Here is a 25,689-nt window from a genome sequence, read left to right as displayed (position 1 = left end):
TTTGGACCATGTATTTACCCGAGTAGTTTATGTGACTCCTGCTAGGCAGAGGAACTGTGTCTAATCCCACTGGCTTCATCCAGGACCTGGTCAAGCACAAATGTGCTGGGCAATCCTAACTACAACCAAACCCTACCTTCATCCTGGCCATTGTTTTAAAAGTTGTGCCAAGGATAGCGCATAACATTATCTCAGCAATCCCCATCACCAGCTGAAGTAGTGTAAAGATGAAAAACCCAAGATTCATGAATGCTAAATAATGCACCATTTTAAGTGGGAGAGTTGAGATTTTTCTGACGTTCGTGAAAACCTATCTAAGCTAATTAGGTCATGCTCAATAGGAAGCTCTCTTTGATAGCTACCAATAGTCAGAAGTCAGTGAAGGGTCTGGATTTAGGGGTTCTGATCATATATTCCATGCAACAATGTACAGAGAGGATTGAGTCATCCTTAAACGGATATACAGCAACCCGAATCCTCTAAATTATCAGCTGGCTAGTTAGGATGCAGCCTTCCACTGCCATTCCTGGTCTTGCTAGATCCTGATGCCATGTTCTTGCAAGGGCAGGATGTGTCTCTAATATATTGTAGCCAATCCATGAATTCTGAACACCACTTTTTATTTCAAAAAAGTAAAAACTCGTTTTTGCATCCCTTATGCTAATAAGCCAAAAATTTTACCAATGAAAACCCATTGATAAAATTAAAATGAAAATGGCTTCCTGGTAAAACTTCTCATGGTTGACCAGAGATAAAGACAGCTGGTGGTATATATCTCTTCAGACTGGCCTTTTGATTAAATGCTTAGTTCTCAATGATGTGTATTCCCAATTAGGCCAATGGCCACCCTACAATACAGCTTAAACTAACACAAACACATTATAATACTGTCATGATGAAATGTTTTACTGTTGTTACAGTAGTATATTCCAAAATCCATAACCTTTCTACCACATCTCCATACAACCTGAGATTTACATACGAAATTTTATATTTTGCTGTTGCTTCCATAGTTCGTCATATAGTTTTAATTTTTCAGGCTTATGTATGTTCTTCATTCCTAGAATGCATTTCTCTGCACTCTATTTTATTTCTGGCCTTAAATTATAGCCTGAGACCTGAATGAAATGGCCATCTTAATAATAGCTTTAACTTATAAACTAGGAAATTAAGACCTACAAAAAAAAGGAATTAATGAAAGGCTACATTTCTAGTCAGTACCAGAGATGGGACCATACACATACCACCTAGATTCCTAGTCTTTCCATTCATCCCACCATCTTCACTGGTGATGAAGTTTCTGACACAAAAGTACACTTGATATCAACTTCGCTAATGGAGGCTACATCGTTACCTGTCTGCAAACCTATCACAATAGGATCATTCTGTTCCTTCAGCTTTGGGCTTCACTAAAACATGTGCATCTGGATGAAGGATGACACAGTACAAAGACCAGTGCATCCAATATCTCACATCATAGAATAAAGGAAGTTCAAATTGGCTGACTAGAAAATACTAGAAAACCAAAAAGTGGCTGCCAGTCTATACAAAGACAAATCCTTTTGCCAAAGTCTACAAGGAGTCTTTCACTTGAGCCAAGCATATCATTTTACATTCCAAATATAGCTACCCAGGCATCAGTGTCCGTTCCTCAACCCCTCAAAAAAAAAAAAAAAAAAAAAGGAAAGAGAAAAGAAAAAAACTTAATGCAGCCAGTTGTTGAATAACTGCTAATACAACCACAACCAAAGCTCTGTCAGGGGCACTAAGCAGAACAACAGAGGCAGGAAAACCACAGATTTCTCATTAGAGTTTTGGGGAATAAAAGTAAACAACAAGTAAAAGTGTCCATGGAGAAAGAAATACAAACAGATTACAGGTGTGAATAATGAGAAAACTTTTCTAAAATCTGCAGCAGGAGGCCCTGTCAATAGTGAGCATGAGAAGGACCAACAGGGCTGTCAGCTCAATGTACTAATGAGCTGATCCATGTTTCACCTTTATATACTCCAAAGAGAAGGGAAAGAGCAAATTCAGGACCAAACTGAGTACAGAGGCCTCAGAGGCCTATTGGGGAGTGACTCCCTGAGGTAGGAACCCCCTTGCAGCCTGGGGAGCTGACAGGAGAAAAAACCAAAAGGAACTCTGGAAAGACTGTTAGTCTTTCCAGAGCTCACCCAGCTGCCTCAGCATCTAGGACATGGGAGCTGCTTGTTGGTCCTGAGTGAACAGAGCTCAAGCCTACCAAGGGACTAATTTCTCTGGAATCATCACTGGCTTATTTCTGGGATAATGGGGCTAAGGAGAAAAGAGACTTCAGAATCAAACGAACCTGAATCTGAATCCCAACTCCACTACTAAGTTTCACTGGGCAGATTACACAGCCTCTCAGTGTCTTCCCCTGTCAAGTTACACACCCTGAGGACTGTGGTCAAGACTGAACAAAATCATGAATGCATGTGAAGTATCTGGCATATTAGACAATCAGAAAACACAGTCTCTGATAGAATCACTGTTACGGTCACTTTTCCTGGCTCCCCAGTTGCACGTGGTGGCAGACCGGACTACCTACCCTGACAGAACAAATCTACCCGAACCACCTCTGACCTACAAACGTCTAACTTATAAAGGCAGAGAGTAAAAGTGACTTCTATAACTGCTCTCTCTTCCCTGACCATTAGGGGAGCTCTCAGAGGAAAATACTCCAGTTTATTCATAGGAGGGAAAGGAAAAACAGTGAAAGGCAAAGCTGTACACCTTACCTCATTGTAGACAAAAAGGAAGCAATGGCGTTTGTGACCTGGTGGCCCCTGCCTGACAGTAGTTCCACTACATTTTGAGTATTTCATCTAATTTTGTTAGCTTACAAATCCAGCAATTAGTAATTCAAGTATCCTCTTTAGAAATGCAAATCCCTGGGGCACTTGGGTGGCTCAGTCAGTTAAGTGGTCAGCTCAGGTCATGATCTCAGGGGCCTCAGCATTGAGGCCTGCATCGGGCTCCCTGCTGTGTAGAGCCTGCTTGAGATTCTCTCTCCCACTTCTCTTCCCCCACACTCTCAAATAAATAAATACATAAATAAAATCTTTTAAAAAAAGAAAATGCAAATTCCTTTATTCAGATTAGGGTTATGCTCACATCATACCTCACATCATACACTTATGGGAAGTAGTAAAATCAAACGTCTCTTCTCCTATGGTACCTGAGGAAGAACCAAAGATAAAATATTAGAATGCCATGGAATACTTTCTAAGAGCAGAACAGGGTTAGTAGGACTGAAAAGTGCAGCATGAGGGAAATTAAAAGAAGTCGGGGGGGGGGGGGGGAGGCTGAAAATCTGACAGAATAATGGGAAACCCAAACTAGCCAATTTAAAAATCTGCCTGCAAGATGTTTGCCTGGTGTCCAGGAAAGAGGAGCAAGTCCTCTCCTTCTTTCCCTTCCGAAGTCTTTGTTTCCTCTTCCTCCCAAGAACCAGAATGCAGAAGTCCCTCATTAGGACCGCAGTGAAGTTTTAACATGAATTAGGGGGATTTTTGCAGAACAGTGAGGAAACTTAACTTCATCTGTTTAACATTATTTTGTATAGGAAAATGAGTTCTAAGTTCTACAGAACTCACTCACATGACTCCCTGAAGCAGAAACTGTAAACGTCTCTTCCAGATCAATAGCGCAGTTCATGAAGCGAATTGATGAGCAGACGCATGATTGAACAAATACACGGAGGGAAGGCCTCCCTGACAAGCAAGGTCAGGCAGCCACCTGATCGATCTCTCTCCCCTGATTCTGGTTTTCTCTTAAACACGTATTATTATTATTAGATGTTATAATACATAATGCATTATCAGACCTTACAATAAATATAGTATTTATTGTTGATTCAATGTCTGCCTTCCTTATTTGACTATAAACTCCATGAGGGTATACATTGTTTCTCACACTAAGTCTTCACCTAAAACTGTGTGGTAAATCACAGATGCTCAGTACCTATTTGCTGAATGAGTGAATAACTGAACTGCACAGGAAATGCTTCCATGTGACTCTGTAAGCGTGAACACTAAGCCCTGAGGAGCAGGAGCAGCACTCCGGATCCTTCCCCCACTCAGTCTCTCCTTGTTGTTTCACCCCACAAGTACCAGACTACACCTGAGCTTGTGATCATGTCCTTTTAAATCATGCCCTACCAATCCCTTTGAAACACTAGAGACCGTGTCTCATGAAACTGGGGCTTCTCCTTGGCATCAGTCCTCCCTGAGAATATTTTTGTGTAGAAAAAGGGCAGACTTTCAAGAATAGTTTCCACCTGTGCCAAAAGGAGAAAATTCTACCTATGTAATGATTTCCCCTGCTTGTTTACAGTGCCAGAAACGTCTTATTCTCTTTCTTTGAAAAGACCTCTGAAGTCAAAACACATAAATGGAACTTAAGAAATGAACTTCCCATTTCATTTTCTGGAGAAAAAAAAAATACTGATATTTAGAAAAGTAAGGGGTGAGGACACTACAAGGTGCTTTATATTTGGTGCCTGAAAGTCACTTCCTCAGAAACCATCTGCTTCCAATATTGGAGAAGTCTCCCTTATTTTAACAATGGCACAATACCACCCATGTGTTTTCTCCCTTTCAATTTTTTTGAGTATAGGTGACATACAATCTTATATGAGTTTCAGGTGTACAACACAGCGATTCTACTTCTCTATACATTATGCCACGCTCACCACAGGCACAGCTACCATCTGTTACCACACAACACTATTAAAATATCACTAACTATGCTGTACCCTCTATTCCTGTGACTTACTCATTCCATAAGTGGAAGCCTGTATCTTCCATCCCCTTCCTTCCGTTCCCCCCATGCCCTCCACTCTGGCAGCCACAAGTTTGCTCTCTATACTTACTGGTCTGATTCTGCTTCTTGTTTGTTTATTCATTTGTTTCATTTTTCAGAGTCCACATATGAGTGTAATCAAATGACAATACTGTTTATTTCTAATAATTTACCTTAATTATAAAAAGACCATGACTATTACATCAATGGCAAAAGGCAAGCCAAATCTATGTTGTTAGAACAATATATTCATTATTTATACTAACTAACAAAATAGACCATTTCTCTACTTGGATAGACTCACACATTACATGCTTGATAAATCTCAAAATAAATCAGGCCATCAGAGCACTTGGGTGGCTCAGTTAAGTGTCTGACTCTTGGTTTTGGCTCGGCTCATGATCTCATGGGTAGTGAGATCCAGCCCTTCGTGGGCGCCACGTTTCGCCGGGAGTATGCTGGAAGATTCCCTCTGCCCCTCCCCTAACTCATGCTCTCTCTCCCCTTCTCTCTGTCTCTCTATCTCAAATAAATAAGTTAATCTGTAAGAACCTTATAATAATGTCTCTTTTATAGTCAGTCACCCAGCTTCCCCATTAAATAAATGGGTGAAATAAAATAAACTTCATTTTATAACCCTTATGTAATTGTAAGAATTCAAAGATGGAAAGGAGAATTTAGTAACTAATTAATTACTAATACTCATAAAATTACATGACTTAGGTAAAAGCATTCAAAACCTAGAAAAAGACTTGTAATTCAACAGGTGAAAACAATGCTCAGGAAATAATATATTTTTTAAAATAATAAACTCAGTCTAAGACATTTCTGTAAAACCAAATACAATTAATATTTTTCACAATCTGAATGAGTAAACTGATCTTTGAACTAAGTATACTAAAGGGTTCTTGTAGACTCTTCAAACATTTCTTCTATCATTGAGCAGCACTAGTCAAATTAACCATTCATTCTCAGAAAGTTATGGGCAACAAGGGAGAGACAAGAAGTGGCTTCAGAAAATAAACACTACGCTCAGAATACACATGAATATACCACATTTGCGGTCTCCAAACAAGTATACTTCTTTCTGCTGTGAGTGCTTGTCCTAAAAGTAATCATGATTATAAGACAAATACATTGATTTTAGGCATGACCCACTGCGTTGTGCTGAAGGCTGTGGAGGAACAGAAGGTCTACTGTAGAAAATATTTCTGGCTATTAAAATTTAGAATGAAATCCAATCTAAATTGCATAGGCAATGTGTAACCCAGAAGGGGGCACAGTGATACTCTTCTTAACATAAGGCAAGACAGATGATAACAGTGCTCCTAAGAGTAGAGACTACAAAACCAGTGGTGTAACTAGGCTTCTCAGACTTGTTGCAACCATGTGAAGAAACAATACAGGGAGGTTTCATGGGAGCCCTAATTTAAGGTCCTTTAGTTCAAATATCATCTGAGATGTTGTCTAGAACTGATATATAGAGTTATTTCTTCTACAGCTATAACTCTAGAAATTAAGATCATTTTAGTCATTGCTTACTGATGTCACTGTAAGATTTTCACCCATCACAAATGCCTTTTTCATTGCACAGTCATACCCTATATGTGTTCAATCATTTGCAATTTAGAAAGTGCTTTAATAAAGCACTTTCTATATCTCCTATCCTTTAAAGTAAATGTTTAAGTTCTCTCTCTATAAATAAAGCAATTGAGGCTTAAATAATTTAAATGGCATTCCTAAGGCCACTCGATAAGAAAAACTTGGACTCAAATTTAGATTGTTTGACACCAGGGCCAATAGACTTTCCACTACATCAACTTCCCAGCTTTCCCCAGATCTTTATCTTACCCACTTATGTTTTAATTCTGTAATCAGACAGGTTACATTTTCCACACTGACTAAGAAAACAGACTAGTCTAATTTTTAAGCCGAGATGAAACAGGCCCTCCCTTCCATCTTTTACTTTTTTAATATTCATTAAAAATTACTTGACAATATATGAAACAAGCCAAATTAAACTCATTTTTCAGTTAGGAAGAAATAACAAAAGCAGTCCAAATAAACTATAACTAATACCTCCTAAACCAAGCAGAATTTCAACTGAGTAATAGCTGTGGGGTAAAAATGCAAAGCAAAAAGGGAGTCCTCATGAAGTGAGTTGGTTTTAGCTTACCTCCAGTAAGAGGTGCCCCAATTTGCAAACTACATCCTGACACACCATTTCTCGAAGCTTCTATAACAAAAATAATTCTATCTTATGTCTTCACCAACTGTTTTCATCTTTGGTAGTTTCATAGAACAAAACTCTGGCTTTGACAAACCATGACATTCTACTAGTTGGACTAAGCTGCCACCCTTCACTGAGAATTTTACTGAATAGCTGTAGCAGAGGCTTATGGGTTTCCTTTCACTGACCTCTCAAGTGGGAAAAACAACGTATTAAGTAAAACTGGCAGAAGACAGTCTGTTTTGGAGTAAAAAAATCAGAGGTTTTCTAATTTCCTACTCTGGACATTTTGGAAGGTTCCCTAATTATCTTTTCAGAATCGTTCCTTTTGTGTTTTAATCAATAAGGCAAGTATAAAACCTACTCACACCTCCTCTGAGGAAGAAAAAAACAGAAAATCAGATATAAAAGTATTTTGGAAACAGTGGAACCCAAAACAAAGTGTTTTCAACTGAATGCTTCACCCATATGAAGAAAATATATCACTTCCCTGGAGCCAAGACCAAACCATCTTATTTTTCGGTTCTATTGTCTGTTTTTCATCTGGGGGACCATAAGAAAAGTTGCATTCTGTTGTTGTCACATGACAACATTCACACCACTTATTTTTCATATTCTTCTGTCTTCACAACATTTTAATCTTGTATTTTTTTTTAATTTTTTATTTTTTATAAACATATATCTTTATCCCCAGGGGTACAGGGCTGTGAATCACCAGGTTTACACACTTCACAGCACTCACCATAGCACATATCCTCCCCAATGTCCATAACCCTACACCCCTTCTCCCAACCCCCCTCCCCCCAGCAACCCTGAGTTTGTTTTGTGAGCTTAAGAGTCACTTATGGTTTGTCTCCCTCCAAATCCCATCTTGTTTAATTTATTCTTCTCCTACCCCCTTAACCCCCCATGTTGCATCTCCACTTCCTCATATCAGGGAGATCATATGATAGTTGTCTTTCTCCGCTTGACTTATTTCACTAAGCATGACACCCTCTAGTTCCATCCATGTTGTCACAAATGGCAAGGTTTCATTTCTTTTGATGGCTGCATAGTACTCCATTGTGTATATATACACATCTTCTTTATCCATTCATCTGTTGATGGACATCTAGGTTCTTTCCATAGTTTGGCTATTGTGTACATTGCTGCTATAAACATTCGGGTGCATGTGCCCCTTCGGATCTTGTTGTATTTTTAATGCACTGAGCCCACATGATACACTCCATGCTGTTTACTGGGATTACCAGGGAGAGACAGAGTATCATTAAATAATTACGTTTACTACTGCAAATGGTGCCAGGAGGGAAAAGGTACCTAGCACTAGGAAAAAGGAGAAGAGGCACACCTGACCTAGTGAAGAGGACAGGGAAAGTTCTCATGAGGAAATAATATTTAAACATACAGTCTCTTCTCCCCAATTTTCACTTCCAAGTATAAGAACTGCGGTTTCAGTTCATTAGTGTTCTTAAAATGCTCTTGTTTTCCTCTCTTCCAATTCTAATCTGATACTACCGAATTAATCTTTACATTTTAAAAATCTTCAACTCATGTTTTTTCTTTCTCTTCAGATCTGTTTTCATATTTGAATATTATCCATTACCCTAGAGAACAGTGGCTTGAAATGCACACTTTTCCCCAAGAAAAAACAGAAAGCATATAGTTTCCCAGAGAACCTAGGGTAAGATGGTATCTCAAAAACCACAAAAGAATAACAGCAGTTTTAGCTACTTTTAAGAAACAGAGGAACTATATGAACAGCCAAAATATTTTTGAGGCAAACTTAAATGATATAATTTTGCAGTAAAAAATACTCATTTTAAAAATATGAATGCATAGTATCAGTTGTAAAGCAATGAATCCATCTTTAAAGCAAGATACTCAACAATATTTATGAGTTAAAAAGCAGAACTAAATCACATTAATTGGGACATCTGGTCACTACTAGGCAATGACCAAATGGGAATTCAACTAATAACATATTAATATTCCTGCCAATGTAACTTGGTCAGAAGTTATCCTTATAAATCTACAGAAAGAATCAAAGACAACAATATGGAGAGTTTCACCTAATATGTAAATAGTGCCCATACTTAAAAGTCTTTAAGGGTGCCTGAATATGGAATATCAACTTATCTACCAATTAATCTAATTCTCCCTTTTAAATGTAGACCCTGACTCTCAAAAGAAGGCACATTTTATCTGACTTACAAGCATAAGCAAACTACGTCTTAGGCAGTCCAATGTTCTGGGTCCAATACCTATTCTTCCCCATAAGCCCCTCATACAGGCAGCATGAAGAAAAGAAAAAAAAAGCTACTTTTTCTCCTAAGAATACCACTCCTTTTTACCAAAGGTATGTTGTCATTTTTGCATTGCAAAGGCTCAGGAGAGACATTACAATGTTCCATACCACACAAGGCAAAGGGAGAGTGTGAGTATGTAGATAAATTGAGGGACATTTTGGTACCCAAAACAAATTACTCTGAGAATAACTTTAAGGGGAAGCAATTTAGGAGTGCCTAGATGGTTCCGTTGGTAAAGCGACAGACTTATGATTTCAGTTCAAGATCTCAGGGTCATGAGACGGAGCTCCATGCCAGGCTTTGTGTTCAGCTCAGCCTGCTTGTCCCTCTTTCCCCCTCCCTACTCCCCCCACCCTCTCTCTCTCCCAAATAAATCAATCTTTGGGGAAAAAAAGGAGCAATTTACTTAAAATCCCAAGACCTTGGAATTAAGGTAGAAAGGCCAGAGAAATAAAGGAACGAGAGGACTATAGTTAACGCCCATGTGAATAAACTTACCACTACATTTCTCATAGTTTGCTAGAGGATTCTCTTGAATTGTCCCTAAATTTGATCTTTCAGCCAAAGTTCAAGTTATTTTATCAGGTTTTTCCTCAAATAGCTGTATCTTAAACAAACTAAGAAATTACAGTAGTCTTTTCAGATCTTCAACAATTTTCTATATTTTTCTGGAACACAAGTCATGTGTGCAAGCAACATCTAATTATAAAAATATACACAAAACAGCTACCATATATTTATGATAATATCAATCAATCTGGGAGTACTTAGTGATCATATGAAATTAATATACAAAATGCAAGGGAAGTAGGAGCCAAAAATTGCATGCTCAATTGCATACTGAAGATAATGTAAGCATCATGGGGGTGGATGACTGTGCTAGTCTTATTCTCTTTGTAATTATCCCTACCCTCCAACACAATGAAATAAGCATTAAATCAACATTTGCTGAATGAGTAAGTTTTCAAAAAATCCTACAATGAGGAAATCAAAACGGCCATTAAAATGTTTTGGTTATCTATGTCTTGCCATTTGCCCTATCTCTATGTTATTTCTGGTACTGGCAGGAAATCCCAAATTCCACTCACCTGGCTATTTTCCATATTACCTATTACAACAAATCCTCTGCTAACCCTGTATTTTATTCAGAAAACTGTCCATTAACTTCCATACATCTGAGATACAATAATACTTGTTAATAATTACAACTTATATGAGACCTTAGAAAGTACCTTTTAATCAATGAACATTACCTTGTGCTCAATACTCTTTAAATGTAATTTAATTTTTTAAAAAGATTTTATTTATTTGAGAGAGACAGCACAAGCAGTGGGAATGGCAGAGGGAGAGGGAGATGCAGGCTCCCCGCTGAGCAGGGAACCCAACTTGGTGCTTGATCCCAGGACCCCAGGATCATGACCTGGGCCTGAAGGCAGATGCTTAACTGACTGAGCCACCCAGGAGCCCCAGTGTAATCTGTTCTTTTAATTTTTTTTTTTAATCTAGAATGTTCCATTATCCAAAAACTAAAATGAACAAAAATACTATTATTCAACCATGTTGAATGATGAAATTCATTATACATTAGTCATTGTGAAATTTCACATAAGATAAAGTGATAGAAAACAGTGCATGGAAATTTAGAAAGTATATTGCCATTATTCTAGAACTGCCCCAAAGAAATTAAGAAAGAAAGATTGATTAGCCTTGAATATGGCAACGATGTCATTTAGAGGTCTAGTCTGTTTCTCTCAGTCAGTCTTCTACTGAAATAATAGGCAACACAAACATTTTATAAACAAAATAGTCAAATGGTTAATTTAATTATTCTATTAACACCATATAACACTTTGGCAGCTGCTATATATGATAAGAAATTCTGACTTAATTTTCCACCATCAAATGTTTGTCCCATATCTTCCCTAGCACACTTCCCTGGGACATGATATTACAGAGATATATGAGGAAACTGCTTTGTGCTGCAGGTGTTTATATCTAACTAGGAAAACAAGATCTACGGGGCGAAGGATAAAATACAATGGTAGCAGAGACATAAAATGGTATGACCAACTCTCTGCATGTTCAGGGGAGAGACAGATTACACATACCAATGAAAGGATGGGGGCCATTAGGAAGGAAAGTACTTCTCAGAGTTGAGATATACAGGATGAACAGGATTCAAACAGTTAAAAAGGAAAGGCAAACAGTAGACTTAAACAGGATTTAAAGACAAGAATGTGACAGAGGTAGAAGGTTAATAAACAAAACCACTGGGCAAAGAAGTTAGAAATAATAATAAAACTGCTATAGTGGCTTTTGAGTTTTGGATTTTATTTTTGTGTTTTAATTGAGGTATAATTGACATACGACATTATGCCAATTTCAGGTGTGCAACATAAGGATTCAGTATTTGTATACACTATGAAATGATCACCACAATAAGTCTAGTTACTATCTCTTACCACACAAAAAAAGTGTACAAAAAGTACAAAAAATTGTTTTCTTGTGAAAAAGAAATTTTAGGACTTACTTTCTAGGCAATCTTCAAGTATTCACTAAATACTATTGACTATAGTCAACATGCTGTACCACTCATGACTTATTTTAATTAAAAGTTTATAACTGAAAGTTTTTATAATTGAAACCTTCTGGCTCTCTTCACCTATTTCATCCACCCTTGATCCTCCCCTCTAGTAACTACCATTCTGTTCTCTGTATGGTTTTGTTTTGTTTTTTAGATTCCATATATAAGTGAAATCATACAGTATCTGACTTTCTCTATCTTACTTATTTCACTTAGCATAATTTCCTTATTGCCCATTAATATTATTGCAATCAACATGATTTCATGCTTTTTATGGCTGAGTGGAGATAGATAGATAGACAGACAGATATACCATACCTTTAGCCATTCATCCATTAATAAAGTCTTAAGTTGTTTTCAAATATTGGCTATTATAAATAATGCCACAATGAACATAGGAGTACATATATATTTTCAAATTAGTGGGTTTTTTTTTTCTTCAGATAAGTACCCAGAAATGGAATTGCTATATTATATGGTAGTTCTATTTTTAATTTTTTGAGGAATCTCAATACTGTTTTCCACTGAGGATGCACCAAATTACATTCCCACCAGCAGGACACAGGGTTCCCTTTCCTCCACATCCTCAACATGTTATTTCTTGTCTTTCTGACAAGACCCATTCTAATACATGTGAGGTGGTATCTCTTTATGGTTTTGATTTGCATTTCCCTGATGATTAGTGATGGTAAGCATTTTTCATGTGTCTGTGGGCCATCTGTATTCCTTCTCTGAAGAAATATCTCTGCCCATTTTTTTTAATGAGTTTGTTTATGTTTTTGCTATCAGGTTGTGTTCTTTATATATTTTGGATAGCGACCCTTTACCAAATATATGGCTTGCTAATTTTTTTTCCCATTTGGTAGGTTGCCTTTCATTTAATTGATAGTTTTCTTTGTTGCACAGAAGCTCTTCAGTTTGAGGTAGTCTCCCTTGTTTATATTTTTGCTTCTGTTGCCTTTTTTTTTTGGAGTCAGGTCCAACAAATCATCACCAAGCCAAATGTCAAGGAGCTTGTTACCTATGTTTTCTTTCGGGAGTTTCAGATCTTAATTAAAGTCTTTAATCTATAGTGAGTTAATTTTTGTGTATGGTGTAAGATAGTAGTCTAGTTTCCTTCTTTTGCATGGTGTTTTCCCAACACCTTTTATAAAGGAGACTGTCCTTTCCCCATTGTATATTCTTGCCTTTGTCACCAGAAAATTACATGTTAATATCCCTGATGAACACAGATATAAAAATCCTCAACAAATATTAGTAAACCAAATTCAACAATATATTAAAAGGATTATACATAACAATCAAGTGAGATTTATTCCAGAGATACAAGGATGGTTCAACACTTGCAAACCAATCAGCATATGAACAAAATAAAAGATAAAAATCATATAATCATCTCAAAAGATGCAGAAAAACCATTTGACAAAATTCAACATTCATTTGTGATAAAAACTCAACAAAATGGATATAGAGGGAATGTACCTCAACATAATGAATACCATATATAATAAACCCACAGCTACCATCATATTCAATAAAATACTGGAAACTCTTCCACTAAGACAAGGAATGGCAAGAAAAGGCCTGGGCAATGATGGCCACTACCCCCACTTTTATTCAAGATAGTATTAGAAGTCTTAGCTACAATAATTAAGCAAGGAAAGAAGTAAAGGGTTTCCAAACTGGAAAGGAAGACATAAAACTATCATTATTTGCAGTTGACATGACACTATGTATAGAAAACCCTAAAGATTCCTATAAAAAATTACTAAAACTAATAAATTAAGTAAAGTTGCAGGGTATAAAATTAATATACAAAAATCTATTATTTCAATCAGAAAGATAAATTAGGAAAATAATCCATATATAATTGCATCAAAATAATAAAATACCTAAGAGTACATTTAACCAAGAAGGTGAAAGACCTGTACCCTAAAAATTATAAGACATTGATGCAAGAAACTGAAAAAGATTCAAATAAATGAAAAGATATTCCATGCTCATGGATTGAAGAATAATATTGTTAAAATGTTCATATTACTCAAAGCATAGTACAGTTTCAATGCAATGCTTATCAAAATTCCATTTGCATTTTTCACAAAAATGAAATAATCTTAAAATCTGTATGGAACCACAGAAGATCCCAAATAGCGGGGCACCTGGGTGGGCTCAGTCAATTAAGTGTTGGTCTCTTGGTTTTGGTTTAGGTCATGATCTCAGGGTCATAAGACCAAGCCCTGTATCAAGTTCTACACTCAGCATGGATTCTGCTTGAGATTCTCTCTTCTGCCCTCTAATACCCTCCCTCAGGGTACATGCACGTACATGCACACATGCTCTCTCTCTCTTTCTAGAATAAATGAAAAAATATTTTTTTTTAAAAAGATCCCAAATAGCCAAAGAAATTTTGAGAAAGAAAAACAAAGCTAGAGGTATCAGTCTCCCTGATTTCAAACCATATTATAAAGCTATAATAATCAAAACAGTATGGTAGCTTTGCGCAGTGGCAGTATCGTAGCCAATGAGGTTTATCCGAGGCGCGATTATTGCTAATTGAAAACAGTATGGTACTAGCATAAAAACAGATACAAAGATCAACAGAACAGAAAAATCCCAGAAATAACATGCATATATGGCCAATTATTTTATAAGAAAGGAGGTAAGAATATACAATTTGTATTTTGTTTTGAGGTTTATATACCCAATGATCAGAGAAGTTTGACTTGCAGTAGACACTCAAATCTAGGAAACTTCATTTTATCTCCACTTGACATTGGGCTCCTACACCCACAGCTTCACCCCAAAAGCTGTACTGATAACTGATGCACATTTAAGATCTTAGAAATCAGGGGCCTGGGTGGCTCAGTCGGTTAAGCAACTGCCTTCAGCTCAGGTCATGATCCCTAAATCCCAGGATGGAGTCCCACATTGGGCTCCCTGCTTAGCAAGGAGTCTGCTTCACCCTCTGGTCCTCCCCCTTCTCACACACACACTCTCTCAAATAAACAAGTAAGATCTTTTAAAAAAATAAAATCTTAAAAGTCAATCTTCTCACAGTGTTTCTTTAATCTTTCTGGCTCTTTAAGAACTTCCCCCCTGTAAGGACCTATTTAGAAACTGTCCTTGCTCCCTTTCCCCCAGGGGATTTACAGGTAACAAAGCCCAGATACAAAGGTGGGTCAGGCCAGGTGGAGACATCTGATCAGTGGGGGGCATGCATAATGTCTCCCTGGTTACCAAGGAGTATGGGCCCCGCCCTTTGGGAGCCCTTTTTGGCGCCAATCCCAATCAAGGTGTAATAGGCTGGTTCAAATGTCTACTAGGGTAAATTGTAATTCAGTTGGTCACCTAGCATCACTGTGGAGTTTCCTGTGTGTGTTACAATCTCATTGGTCACCTGTGCGTGGCCAGGCCCGACCGCATGGCCTTTGTCCTTAAAAGCTAGCCTGTGAAACAGAGAAGGGTTGCCCTCTCATGCAAGAGATGCGGCCCTGATCGTTCGGTTAGACTCTTGATGCTTGGCGCGAAATAAAGCTTTGCTTGACCTTCGCTTTGTATCAGTCTCGCTCCTTTAATCACGGACCCATTATTGGGGCATAATACCCCCTACTACACGTTCTCTTCAACCTGATAGAAACTCTACTCTCACAGTCTATAAACTCCCTCCTGATATCATTTTTTATAGAAAACAGAAGAAATTAAAGAAAGCAAATGAATATAAACTTAGAACTCTAAAGATGCTCTAAGATAAACAGTATAACAAAAGAGAGTTATGGGAAGGCCTATTTACATAGTATGGTCAGAGGAAAAGTCTCTGGGAGTGACAGTTAAGATAAGACATGAAAGAGGAGAAGGAGCCACCTCTGGGAAGAAGGGAATAGGGTGTTCCAGTCAGAGGGAACAGCACGTACAAAGGCTTGTAGGCGAGAAAATCCTGGCCTCTTCGAGGCACAGAAAGGTGGTCAGTGTGGTTGGAACACTGACCGAGGGACAGAATAAATGCAAAGTTCAGACAGGTGGCAGGGGGCATGATAAGGAGTTTGAATCTTGGGCCAGTTGTAACTGGACTAAGTTGTAACTCAGTTGTAACTGAAATGTTTTAAACAGGAGGGTAACACGGTCAAATCGGTGTTGTTAAAAGATGACCGTGACCGTGGTTCTCAGAGGTGGCACTAGCCGTGGCGCTTGGGACAGAACCGGTGTGGGGCTGTATAAAGGAGGTTTCTGACACTCTGTCTAGTATAGCACCTGGCCCATGCTAAACGTCCCAAAAATAAATAACAGAAGTAATGGATAAGTGAGCTGACAACCTTTGAAGCTGGAAGGGGCCGTCGAAAATCAGTCTCAGAGTAATTAGTCCGGCAAATGCGTTTTAGACTAGAGAGAATCTAAGTGGGGAGAACGTTAGTCATAGACCCTGAATATCCAGACCACTCAAAAACATTCTACAGTTGACTATGACTTCCGAAATTTAGAGTCAAGCTTTATAGGCTTTGCATATTCCAAAACAGCATAGCAGAGTAGGAATCTTATTTATATGCAAAAAGGATTAAATGTCTCTATGTAAGCTGTTCCTGGAGTTTAATAAGAGTCTTTGTTTGTTTATCTTGTGTCTGGCCAAGTGTGTGTGTGTGTGTGTGTGTGTGTGTAATATATGTTTAGAGATGCTGAAGACTGATGGTCAATCAAGAGAAACCCACACTGACAATGTTAAGAGCTGGGAAGTGAGCCAGTTTGCAATCACTATAGGAACTGCTTGAGCTGAGTTCCTTGTCGCCACTCTGGTAATGAGCATTCCTCAAAGGATGCCACTTTGCATAGTTTAGTCCTCTCTGATGCAAAATATGTCACTTCTGAAATCAGGCTGAATTGTTTTAAAAAGAAGTGTCAATAAAATTAAGCTCAACCTATTCACTGATTACAAGAACAATAAAAATAAATGTTGGCCCTTATGCTGTAAAAAGTCCACCAGAAATATATGAAAGGAAATACACTTTGAGAAATTTAGATCTGAATCTGATCTTCACTATATATATTTTTTTCATATGCTTTTCATGGAATCATATAAGAGGGGGAAAAGGGCTGACAAATTCATCAATTCATGGTAGGAATTTTTCTTCAGAAGTAATGAAGAAGAGAAAGATATTTTCTCGGAGTAAAGTGGAACTTTTCAAAAATATATAATATTATAAAAAGCCAAATGAACAAACTTCCTAGATAAATTCACATTTTCTTGCTTAGGAAAGGTCCACACAGAACAATGAAACTTTAGGCATAGTCATATCAATTTATTATTTCTAGTTCCTATGGAAACACACATTCAACTTAATATCCTTAAAGAGGACAACCAACATGGACACAAGCGCAAAGCAAATAAACTTAGGGAGAAATCATATAATTTTTATCTCTAAGAAAATAAGCTCTGATATATCAGAAACAATCACCAAGAAGGGTCCATAAGTCACTGTGAAATGTTCTCTGAAGCTACTAGCCACTAGTGCCATTAGAAAAACAAAAGCAAAAACATAATCCTACACTTTGTAGTCCCACAGGTAGAAATGCCATATGTAAATAAACATCACACACAGCAGTAAGAAGGCTGAGAAAAGATTAGGCCAAACTCAAAGAAAGAAGAAAGACAGACAGAAAGACTGATTTACATATGAATAGTGCCTTGTTCAAGGCATCCCAGTATTTAAAAATGAATCTCCTAAACAAGGTCATATAAATGAGAGTACAAACAGTTCTTGTTTACAAAGCTGTTAGGCAGAACCCATGACCTCAAGAGAGATAATTAGGTAAAAGTATAAATATGTTTAAATCAATCAGTAAATATTTATTGGGACTCTATGCTAAGCACTATGGTAAGGCCTAGAAGGGAAAAAATGAATTTTAATTCATTTGACAAGAATTTATTGTGCATTATGGTTGGGCCACGTACTAAGACAACCATCAGGGAACATAAAATAGATAAGATACTACTCTACCACACCGGAAATTGTTTGCAGTATAATTTATGGGCAACACACACTACTGGAATGGCTTTATAAGATGAAAAATGGACCAAATGAACATAACAGACATGTGTGCTAATAGTTTTCAGAAAAGAGAGATCGTGATAGTTTTTTGGTTAGCGAGGTTTTCAACAAAGACATGAGCGTTGACCTGGGTTTGAGTAATGGATGAAGGGAAATGGGCAGTGAATATAACTGACAAAGGTGACAGAGAAGGAATTTACAAGGTTGGTCTGGGCACTGGGGAAAAAAACCTGAGGAGGGGAGACAATGATGGAGGGCTAGGTTGGGGCCAGAAAGAGAAATGCCCCTTACTAGATAAGGTGTTTTACTCTGGAGTGAAGCAAATGCTCTGGAAATAGAGACAGGTGATGGATGTACAATACCATGATTATTAGAAGAATTTCACCTCACTAAGTTTTTTTAATGTCCATGATGATGATAAAAGTATTACTATTATTAATTGCAAAATATTGGAAATATCTAAACAACCAACCATGCAGAGACTGGATGTTGGAAATCTATAGGATAACACTGGACATTCCACTGATTAAAAAAAAAAAGTAAATAAATAAACCTGAATATTTTCTAAATATAATTATCACAGGAGAATATTTAATAACACAGAATTAGTTTCATAGTGTATTGTGTAACAAAGCAAATCCCAAACAGTTTACCATATCAAATCTATAATAAAAAGAGTGGAATGATATTGTCTGAATGTTAGAATCATGAATGATTTCAATTTTCCTTTTCCTGATTTTTCATTGCAAATATTTGAAAAGTTGTTAAGATAATTTTTTTTTTTAAGATTTTATTTATTTGACACAGAGAGAGAGATCACAAGTAGGCAGAGAGAGGAGGGGAAGCAGGCTCCCCGCCAAGCAGAGAGCCTGATGCGGGGCTTGATACCAGGACCCTGAGATCATGACCTGAGCCGAAGGTAGAGGCTTAGCCCACTGAGCCACCCAGGTGTCCCTAAGATAAGTTTTATTAAAAATGTGTTTCCATGTAAAATACAGAATTTTATCAGAGTAGAGTCATTGCAGATCTAGAATTTAGCAAGATTCAGGATCCTTTTCTAGATAGAGCCATGCATAAAGTAGAAGAACTGCACACAACATAGGAGTTTTAAGTACAACTTATAACATTTGCTGGAATTAAGATGAGCTTTAGGTGACTAGCTTACTCCATAGCACATGTAAATTTTCAAGGATTTTCTTTCTCTCTCTTTTTTTTTAATCTGATGATATTTTTTCTCCACTTTGCCTGAGGGTGACAACATGAAGACTAGCCTATTTCTACACTGTTTTTCTGTTCTTGAAAGTAGGTTGAATAACACTGACTTCCATGTAGTCCATGGTCTTTCTCCTTTTCCTTTGGCTTACAATCCTTGTTTTTCTCTGAAGGTGTTGCCACAGAAAGGGCTCTTCCTCTCAAAATACGAAATTCACCAACACTGCTCACTTCTTCCTTTCCTCATTCTTAACAACACCCCTTGAATACGGTTAACTTACGTCACTAGAGTCATCAACTCCAGGTTATTTTCATTTCTTCTCCTTACTATTATCAAGGTGGGGTAAAAATAAAGGCAATCAGATGAAACTCATACCTTTACTTCAGATTTCTTCCATATTTCATGAAATCCATCAAACAAATGCCCAGATTATATTTCATAGTAAGATGAGCAAAAGCACACCTCTTCAGCTGTAGGCCCCTTTCCTTGTGCATTCATGGATGCCAAAATCAGAACCTACAGTTCGGGAGCTGCACACAGTTGCATCTTGTTTTGAGTTTTTGTTTGCAAACTGTCAGTAAGATCAGAATAAATTGCATGATATGCAGTCCAATATGTATATTCTTGAGCACATCTCAATGTATCCACCAAAAAATATTCATAGCTGCAGGTGTACAAAAAAAAAGGCAGAATTATGGCTTGATTTGCCTTGATAAGCATGGCAATTTTCTGTACACTTTTCATAAAGTGCTAATCAATTTCAGCTCAAAATAGATTGAAACACCCAACAGATTGCTGCCATAGTCCACAAATGTTTGTCATTCGTAGGATGTGGCAATAATGTGAATTCTGAGGAAGAAAACTGCAACTGAACTATACCTTGTAAAAATCCCTTCCATTTGTCTTAATAACCCCTGAAGCAATGCTAGGAATTATTTTGAAATCACACAAGTCTGAATTTTCCATTTCTTTCTTGTTACATCTAAGTATTTCTTGTCACATAGTAATATCTGTAAGTATGGTTATAGTTGGATTATATTTAGATTCAGTGTAATGATGATATTTAAGAATCAGATATCACATCCATATTGTTTAATATCCTTCTAAAATATAATTACAGACATCACATTCAATTTGGAACTAAATCATTGCAGACTTGTGCAATAAATTACTCTTTGTATCTTTATCTGCTAAATACAGAATAATTTTTTGATAATGTTTTGTCAATATTCTAGTCCTTCCATTAAGGTTATTTCACAAACACTCAAGAGGTGTTAATATTCATATTAACGCACCTTTCCGAGTAGCAGTGTTCCTGCCATATGAATCATTCATCTGCCTGGGACGTTTTGCCAAACACAAGTGCCAAAACTTTGCTGAGCCCTGTTACACTCCTACAAGGGAGGCTCTGCTCAAAACTGAGCAGATACTTTCTCTTTCTTTAAGTATGAGAACCAAATGGTAATGACATTTAGATCTGGGTACAATATGCTCTCCACGTAAAGTAGGAAATTAAATGAGAATAGATAACATTTCAAATTTTCACACCTTCCTCTTTAAAACTACAAAAGTGATAATATAATTTGGGTGTGGGGGGATAAAAGCTACACAGTTTGTCCTTAGAGAAAAAGGGTACTTGAAAGTTTTGACTTAAAGCAACTTCTGTGATCACCATCTGCCAAACAATTCGTCACCAAAATCACTGGCAGTAGAGTGTCACAGATTCAGTCTCTGTGGTCAGAAAGCCCGAGTTCTTAAGTTGACTTGGCCATTAAATATGTGATCCTGAACAACTCAACTATATCTGTCTCCCCATCTATATAAAGGGGGTTATGAGTAACTCATGGTAAGTGAGATAATGCATGCAAAGTTCTGAGGATTAAATGAGATAATACATACCAAGTTCTTAGCAAAGTAGGTTCCAGTCAATTCTCAGTAAACATTAGCTGTTCATATCAGCAACATCACCATCAACATCATCATTTGAAAGAGTAGTTCTAGTCCCACAGTCTGAGTATGATGGTAACTGTTCTTACCTGCTTTACATCAACTTGTCTTGCCAAAGTGTGTTTCTAAGTCTGGGTCCTCATGACTCACACACATTAACCTATTTTCTAAAAGTGATGATAACGTCTTTGGAAATCCAGTCAGCTCCCCAAGAAATGCTAAACTTTCAGGTGACTAGCTTACTCCATAGCACATGTAAATTTACCACTCACTAATTACCACCCACTAATCTTGTTAAAATAATGGTGAAAATGGTATGTAAAAAAATGGGAAACACACTTAGAAAGTGTTCTTGACTCTCCTATACAAATAGAAAACTGTCATCTTTTCCTTATTCCACACCTAGTGTAACAGTAGCTGTATTCATTGATCACCTGTTCCCATAATGTCACTCTTCTCACTCATTAGTGTCATCTGAATTTAGCTAGACAATCACCTGCATGGAGCCATGTGAGTTTCAAGAGTCACTGAACAAAAAGGTGATGCATTCTGACCCTGAAAAATTGAATCTGATGTTGTTACCAGAGAAGAAATTCATTTATTTACCCAATGAAAAAACAGATTCACACCATTCAGGAAAAACTTAATAATGTACTTAAAATGTAACCACAAAGATACATTTTAAATCTTCTTAAACAATTACAACAGTCAAAAGGAAAACAGCTGACTGCTCTGACTCAAAAGCCATTTAAAATCTCCACACCAAACACCTTCTTTTTCTTTCCTCCCCTTTAGAATAGCTCTGTTTGGTAGTTGCTATGGAGCAAATGAAGGCACAAAAGCAGTCAAAGCAGAAGCACATTCAAGTAAATTCAGGTTATTAAATATATATATATACATATATATATATGTATTTTAGACATTGTTTTCCTGAGATCACACAAAGTGCTTTGCCAGTTTCCCCTCAACACTGTATTAAATTTTATGTACTCGTGTTTTTCTTCAAAATGCCAAAACATCAGCACAAACAACTTCATGTGATAAACTATCACCTAGTTCACTTTTCCAAAGACAATTTAAATACAAATTATAGATGAAGGTTGCAAACATGGCTTTATAAGTAAATCTGATACAGCTTTTACTCCTTTTCTCCTACAGTTAGAGGCACTTCCTCAAGGGCAATCTTTTGGAACCTTAGCTAGATACAGTTACAATTAAACTTCATTGCATATTTTGCAGAGAGCAAAGCAAGATCATATTATATAAAAAATGCTTTGTATGTAGTAAATATTCAACATGCAGTTGTGAATTCATTTGTGTGAATATCCTTCTCATACAGAGAATGTTTTAGTATTTGTTTTTAAAAGTGCCTGAACATATCACACAAGATAGCCATTTTTTAAATCAGTAATTACCCAAGTAGATGTGCACCCAACCCAAAATTAGCTAGAAAAGCCACTGTATAGAGAAAGAAAATAGAGCTTATGTTCATACTCATTACCTTTGTATTGTTATTTCTACCAGTATAAAATATACTGTTTTCATTTTATAATTTGTAAGTTCTATCACTGCAATATCATTTATTAATACAGATCATATATATAGGAATACACGATCAACTTGATTTTCACCAGTGGTGTGGATGTTCAAAAGAGTTTGAAGAACTACACAAAATGGAAAACTCTTCATTCATGGATCAAATTCATGCAGTTATTTTATGTTTTTGAGATCTATCCTCTAACAATTTTATCAAATGTAGCTGTCAGGTGTATTAATAAAGGTTTTCACTGCTTGCTAGTCCCCACAGCTAAAGCCGTGTGTGTCTTGAATAGCAGGTTACACATTTGAGCTTCAGGTTTTAGCTCCTATTTTAGTTTTAGTTTCAGTTTTAGTTTAGTTTGGTTTTGGTTTTAACCAAACCATTTAGTTCAATGACAGGAAAAATAAAGACCAAAGATGAATATGTGTATATTGTCTTTATAGCTGTACAGATTTCACCCTGAGAAATACAATGCACTTATCTTGGGCAAACTCCTAAGCCTCAGTTATTACACACATAAAATGGAGATAATGCCTCATAAACAGAAAAAACTGGCAGGCAGGGTAGGGGCAGGGCAGTCCACAAAAGCCCAAACAGGAGGAAGTATTATCATTATTAAAGTTCCAAAAATTAGGGGCGCCTGGGTGGCTCAGTGGGTTAAGCCGCTGCCTTCAGCTCAGGTCATGGTCTCAGGGTCCTGGGATGGAGTCCCGCATCGGGCTCTCTGCTCGGCAGGGAGCCTGCTTCCTCCTCTCTTTCTCTGCCTGCCTCTCTGCCCACTTGTGGTCTCTCTCTGTCAAATAAATAAATAAAATCTTTAAAAAAAAAAAAAAAGTTCAAAAATTATATGTACATAATACAGAAAGCAAGTGTTTGCAATAATGTGGGGAAAATGGAACCATGATCCATCGCTGGTAGAGGATGTAAAATGTCACAGTCTTTGTGACAAACAGTCTGGGATTCCTCAAAATGATTAACCTAGAATTACCACATGACCCAGTAATTCCATGCCCAGGTATATATCCAAAAAAATGGGAAACAGGTACTCAATGAGAGTACCCACATTCTTAGCAGTATTATTCACAATAGTCCAAAGGCTGAAATAATTCAGGGTTCCGAGAGGAATCTATAAACAATTTACAGTATATACATACAATAGAGTATTATTCAACCATAAAAAGGAGTGAAGTTCTGATACATGCTACAACACACAGGAACCTTTAAAACATTATGTTAAGTGAAACAAACCAGTCACAAAAGGACAAATACTGGGTGACTCCACTTATATGAAATGTCTACAGTAGGCAAGTTCAGAGAGACAGAAAGAAGATTAGAAGTTACCAGGGGTTAGAGGGAGGAAGGATTAGAGGGTTACTGCCTAATGGGTATAGAGTTGTTATTGGGGTGTTGAAAAAGTTTGGGAACTAGACAGTTGACTGCACAACACCATGAGTATACTTAATGCCACTGAATTGTATACTTAAAATGATTAAAGTGGTAAATTTATGTTCCATGTATTTTATCACAATAAAAAAATTTTAACAAAAATAAAATTGTAATATCCTCTTTAGTATAATTCTTTCTACTCTACTCTCCTCCTCTTTACAGTAAAAATTCTTGAAATGGTTGTCTTGGCTCCTAGCCTCCACTTCTGATGTCACTCAGCAACCCACTTCAACCTGCCCTGGGCCCCACAGCACTCCTGGAATGCCGTCCACCAAGCACACCCTGCGGCCAAATCCTCCCCTGACAGTCTATTGACTACCATCTCATTCCAAAACCACCCTGCTCCCTGGGTTTCTTGAAAGGGCCTTCTAGGATTTCCTGTCCTTCTCTGACCCATCCCTGCTCAGCTTTGCTTTGCTTGCTGTTTTGGTTTTTTTGTTTGTTTGTTTTGTGTTTCGTTGGTTTGCCTATGTTTGGCTGTGGGCTGTTCACCCTCTGTTCATTCTTCCATTCTTTTCCCCTCAGGTTCCCTATTTGGGACCTCTTTTCATCCCATTCCATGGACCCCACTAGGCTTATCCATCCCCTCCCAAGGTTTCAGTGAAGATTGTTGTTCTCCCAAACCCTCTCCTTCCTTTTCTGTCCTTACCTTGGTGAATTGCTCCACCATTCACTCAATAGTTCAAGCCATAATGTCATCCTTTTCCCACCCCCACAAATTCAAACACACACACATACACTCAATATTCTTAAATCTTAGGTCCAGCTTTAAAAAAAAAATCCAAATCAATACAGCTTTAATTGCATCTTTAAAACACAAATAAATACTCCTCTGGCTTCTCTTCAGAGTGAATAAATCTTTCACCTTTTAGTAAAAATAACACAAATAAGTCTGAAAAATCATCTGACATCTTGCTGTTTCTATAGCTGGGCAACTTAGATCTTATTCACCAGCCTGCTCAACTATTCCTTTTTCAGAAACATATATATATACCTTCCAAAAAACTTTCTGATATCCTTGTTTTTAAATGCTGTGGCTTGCTGAATCAAAGCAGCTGAGTTTGATACAAGGTCAATGTCCTTTCCTTCAAGAATTAAGTCAGTTTTCTTGAGATACCAAACAAGCAACACCTACTCTCATCCGAACTCTGCGGATATATTTTTCACCCAAGAAATTTCTGATTTCAACAAAAGAACCATTCTCCTCAATAACAATATTGATGGGGAAGTGAGTATGCATAGACCTCATCTTGTAGGGAAGCCCAGTGTAATGCCATTGATCATGTTCTATACTTGGCTACAGATAGGGAGAATAGTAGCCAGAGGTTTCCTAGTTCCCCAGCACTTGTCAATCCAGAACATCCTCCTTCCAAGGAGATTGGGTACTATCCTCATATGACTGAAGTCCCTTCACAGGGTTCCTCGGAGGTCCTTTCATTGTAACAGTACGTCCCTTCAGAGTGATGCTGACGTTTTCTGGAACGTCAATAATCTGATTGCTGAGAATGGTTTTCAGTCTCACAGTAGATGTGGGAAAGAGCAAGTCTAGCTTTTTAAT

General features: G+C 37.3%; 1 protein-coding gene and 1 pseudogene across 2 annotated transcripts in view; one reads left to right on the top strand and one right to left on the bottom strand.

The window, feature by feature from the left end:
* Nucleotides 1-25,689, bottom strand: part of PRKD1 (protein kinase D1) — a 333,946-nt gene that overhangs the window by 251,099 nt on the left and 57,158 nt on the right. The window lies entirely within an intron of this gene.
* Nucleotides 14,440-14,602, top strand: LOC122894816 (annotated as a pseudogene).

Source organism: Neovison vison, chromosome 13, assembly GCF_020171115.1.
Source record: "Neovison vison isolate M4711 chromosome 13, ASM_NN_V1, whole genome shotgun sequence".
NCBI lineage: Eukaryota > Metazoa > Chordata > Mammalia > Carnivora > Mustelidae > Neogale > Neogale vison.
The sequence above is the reverse complement of the archived record's forward strand: the minus strand, read 5'-3'. Positions and strand labels throughout refer to the sequence as shown.